This window comes from Macrobrachium rosenbergii, chromosome 19 (genome assembly GCF_040412425.1).
Source record: "Macrobrachium rosenbergii isolate ZJJX-2024 chromosome 19, ASM4041242v1, whole genome shotgun sequence".
NCBI classification, from domain to species: Eukaryota; Metazoa; Arthropoda; class Malacostraca; order Decapoda; family Palaemonidae; genus Macrobrachium; species Macrobrachium rosenbergii.
In genome coordinates, this window is record NC_089759.1 from 27,588,946 (window position 1) to 27,593,776 (window position 4,831).

General features: G+C 36.5%; 1 long non-coding RNA gene across 1 annotated transcript; it reads right to left on the minus strand.

The window, feature by feature from the left end:
• Positions 1-229: 229 nt before the first annotated feature.
• On the minus strand, positions 230-1,409 carry LOC136848775 (uncharacterized). Its single transcript, XR_010856136.1, has 3 exons — positions 1,239-1,409; positions 958-1,044; positions 230-422 (listed from the first exon to the last, which is right to left on the minus strand). It is a non-coding gene; the product is annotated as an uncharacterized lncRNA (long non-coding RNA).
• Positions 1,410-4,831: the final 3,422 nt, after the last annotated feature.

Sequence of the window (4,831 nt, forward strand, 5' to 3'; positions counted from 1 at the left end):
ACAATCTAGTAAAGACGACCAAAAAAAAAAAGTGTGGGGGTTAGCATACTGTGGGTTAAAATTTAAGACCAGCTATAATACGTCTAAAAGGGTTTATGAATAAACCCTAAAACTCAAAAGTTCCTTTGTACTATTAATCTCTGGCCTATTTTTCTGCCAACTATTCACTAAGGATGAATTCACAAAACTACAATTTAGCCCTACACCAGAGGATAAGAAAAATAACCCGCTACTTTGTTAATATATTACATCGCTAAAATAGGAACATTAGGCTTGAGAAACTTCTTACTTCATCAGTAAATAACTTTTTGCCTTCGTGAAAGTGGTTGGGACAAATGAGTTAACTCGTATGGGAGCGACGATGAGACCATTCTGGAAAATCTCTTAAGTAGCGACGAACTATTAGACAGTTACTCGAAGTTCTGGAAAGAAAAACAACTAAATTCTCCAGCGTCTTTCAAGGCCATTACCAAAAAACAAAAAAGCTTATAACTGCATGTATGAAGAAAAGTTCGATTTAGTTGCGCTGCGCAACGTGTGCAGTAGTAGTTAGACCTATCCAATTACTCATCTATTAACAGCTTTTTTCACCACTGAAGGATTAAAAGTTTAATAGCTACGTTAAATGTACAAACTTTAATAGGTGCTTATTATAACTTTTCCCTATAAAATCGTTCCAAGGTTCATCTGTCATCATCTCAGGTATCCTAAAACATTGACAAAAAATTACCGGTAACCGTAGGAAAATTTCACCAAAATTCAGTCCACAAAAATAGCTTCAAAATTCTAAAAAGTAGAGCATGAGGCTTTAGTACAGAATTATCCGGGATTGACCATCTCTATACGAAGAATTAATAAGAAAATCGAACTACAATAATAAAAAGGTATAATTACCATAAAATACGTGATAAAATTATGTAGAAAAACGAGAAAAAAATGTTTAATACGAATACTCACCATTAATAATGGCTTTCTGAAAGCAATGCGAGCTGTTAATTCCATTTCACGTCTTCAATTCAAGTACTCTCTTTTTCACAACAGAACCTGCAAAGAAATGCACCAATATACAACGCCGATTTCAATTTAGGATAAGCGGTATATCTATACTAAACTGGGGAAAATCAAATCGAGTGAAGTGGAATAAAAATATTCCGCGGGTACAAAAAAATAAACTTTCCCTCAACCTTTACATGTAAACATCTAGCCACAAAATTGCTGTAATTTATCGACGATCTTACCTGACCCTATCGCAGCAAATGACCTTTCACCTCATACTTCTGAAGTTCGAGCAAGTTTCCAAGCATTGTTTATTGGGATGTTGACATATATGCCCATGACTCACGGAAGATCACAGCAACTTCATCCCATCTCAGGTCACTGAGTTTTTAATTGAAAACAGGCTGCCAGATCTGGAGAAAAAATAAGTGAAAGCTATTAAACGTTCCAAGATGAAATTAGTTTTAAGTTTTACAAGAAATGACATGACAACTTTAGAAACTACCGACGTCGAAAAAGTTTTACAAGATGAAGACACCTAACCTAAAGGCAACCTGTGTCCAATAGGAAATTAGTCCCCTAGCTCTAATGGCTTTTTGGGTCACACGGTGGCCACTGCCAATTTAAGTTTCAGGGGACGTCAACCAACAGACATTTATGGGCACTTCTCTACTACTGTCCAAACCTAGTCAACTGCGAAACATTCTATGCAATAATACACGAAAAAAAATCGATATAAAGCCTTATAAACACGATAACTCAAACCTTAAAGGAATCACCTGGTCATATTTATCAAACAGCTATCCTAGAGGGAAATTTTGATTCAATACAAGGCCATAACTTGGCTCACCTGTCTTAAAAATTTTCATAATGCAAAAAATTAAATACAAATTAAAACAAGGGCAAAGTCCTTGACGCATGGGTTCTTGATAGCATTTTAGCCTTTAGAGAAAAACCTACGTAATTAGACTCGAAAAGTTTTATTTACATCCTCCCCCCTCACACTGAAAACCAGCGCCGCATGGTTGTACTCAGAACTCCTGGGGGTTCTGGGGTGTAGGGGGGATGAAAGTTCAATTATGAATTAAGAACCCAAACTGTAAACAACGTAAATTAAAAATACTTACGTAGACCTTCCTATCGGCCCTAATTAGATACAATTAAGAAAAAATTGCCATCAAACGGACCCCATTAAGGGGAAGGAACTATCATAAAACACCATCGTTTTATTAAAACGCACAGCGGACGTTAAAAAAACGAACTGAAGATGGGGGTAACTTATTCATGGTACCTCTTAAGAACTTTTAATACTGTAGTAACTCACCTTCCCTGAAATTAAAAGTGAAATCTCCAACTAACCTTGGTGGTTTCCTCTAAGAGGTATAGCGCCAGAAAAAGTTACTGAACACAACTAACCTCATCTGAGGCAAGTTCCTTGAATCTGAAGGCCAGTAAGCCAAAACCTGATATGCTTGTGAATGTTTGGGGATTTGAGAAGAGCCATGACCTCCAAGTAGTCCTCACGAACAATATGAATGACTTAGAAAGTACAAAAATAGTACGGCATACTTTTTAAAACTGCACTGCCATTACAAATTTTAAAATTACAACAGCCTAATTGTTGACTAGAGGACCTCATGCTTGCACATGCTCTTGCTCATGAAGCAATAAAGCCATGTTCAACTACATTCAAGCTCATATTCACCGTATCGCTATGGTAGTAAAAACTTACGTCATCCTAAAAATGCCTAACTCTACGTGTACCCTCTCCCTCAAGAAATTTCAGTATCTATCATTTCTGCACTGATAATTAGTTTCGCCAAGCCACTACCATACTATAAATGAATCGGTGCTCTCGCAGTAAGTGGTACCATACACCTCGATAGTAAGAAACATGGTTTCTCTCTTCAGACATAAAATAGCTCGATTCTTAAAAAAAAAAAACACGCTTGAGCTACGGTATGAATGGTAACTTGGCTGCAAGGTAAGAGGGCCAAATTTATATTTTTTCCCACAAATTACTTCAAGTACGGCTGATTAAATATGTCATTAGTGAAAAGTATCAACGAACATGATGCCCCAGAGAGCCACAACCCCACTTTCTTACCATAGCTCTATTACTGTGATATTTACCGAACACTCAACGTAGTTTTCGTTTTCCCCGGGGTACAAGAGTTAAGTTCAGCTGACTGACAAAGGGACTTGCTTGAGACAATGACTGAGGAAATTAAACTGCGTACCTAACTCGGTAGCATCCAGACACGCCTCCCTCCTAACCAACCCTAAGGTGCAACGCCTGTCACCAAATTCAAGATATTTAACACTGGAGCACTAACCAGTTCCAACTATTAGACAGGCCAAGATTATCATATTTAACTACAAATCCCATGTTCACCAATGGTAACTAAATAGCAGAAAGCTTTAATATTTCAAAATCTATTTCAAATTTTGAGATTAGCGATAGATAATTCAGCACTATATGTACAAACTGTTCAATAAATCAAAGGACGTTAACATTGGAATAGTTGTTTACCATTAAGCAATAGAACAAATAAAGACCTAAGAAAGCCATCAACAGTTTTGACATTTTCCTAAGAAAAAAAAAAAGGTTTCCTCCGATGGAAACAACGCAAAATTTAATTTAGTTATTAATAGAATCTACCTACTTGAAAATATTTCTCCATACCGTCTTTCCCTAACTCCAGTGCCAAAAATAGCTGTGAAACACTGAACCAATAATGAAATCTCATTACTCCATTTAAATCCCTACTTGACTCAAGTTCCATTAAAACAAAGGTAACGAGGATTACAGTAGTACAGGGTTTTAAAGTAAATCTCTTATTGTAATATCCCGATGCCGTGCAAAGTTCCCGAAAACACTCACTTCCGAAATTCACAAATTTCAATATTCAGGAAATACTAATACAACACTTAATACTTGACATTTCGATTAACATTAAAAATCAAGCGGGAAGCATGATATCCCACGGCACCCAATAACTTTAAACTCTCGTTAGATTTAATAATGAGGCGAAATTCTGATGGGTACAGCAGGACTTCTGAATCACTCCCTGGTTCAAAAGATTTTGAGGTCATCGTTAATGAAATTTATGACAAAGTTGGAAAATTTTCACCTCTGACACCCTAAAAATTGTTTGCTATACGTCAAATCGTACAGTGGAGTACCTGAATATCAAGGAAAAATTGGCCATGAAAAAGTTCAGAAAAAGAAACTGGTCACATTTATGCCGAAGTTCAACTCGGCTTTAAATTCCAGTAAGAATACTAGACACGTCTGTACTGTACATTCGCACCCGTGGCCTAGCTGGAAACTTTCAGCAGACCCTCTATGCACAAATGAAGTCCTGAAAGTATCAGAGTGAGAGGACTACACAACTACCATAAATTCTTCAGATAATTACCTAAATTCTCCTATGAAAAAAAATTGTAAAAGTGAACAGCCTAGTAATGGAAAAAAAACAAACATTGTAGAAAGTGAAATTCACACGTTGAAAGATTTAGTGCGAAGCAGCACACGCCAGTATGCAAAAGGGACGTGGATGCATTTATTTGTATTTTCGAACAAATAGCGAATCGGAAGTTCATTTACTATTTCCATCCACAAAAAAATCTTAGTATGCAAGCGCCTGTTTCAAGGGGGCGGGGGATAGTTTTGCAAAGAACTCGTTAACTAAACTGCTTCAAACAAAAACCAACGCAATCATGACACCTTTTGAACATAAAATTGTATTTGTTGCTGAATTAATTATTGCGATAGTCTGTATGCATTTGGGATTGTTAGGCTCTACCAATATTTTAAATATAAATTCGAAAT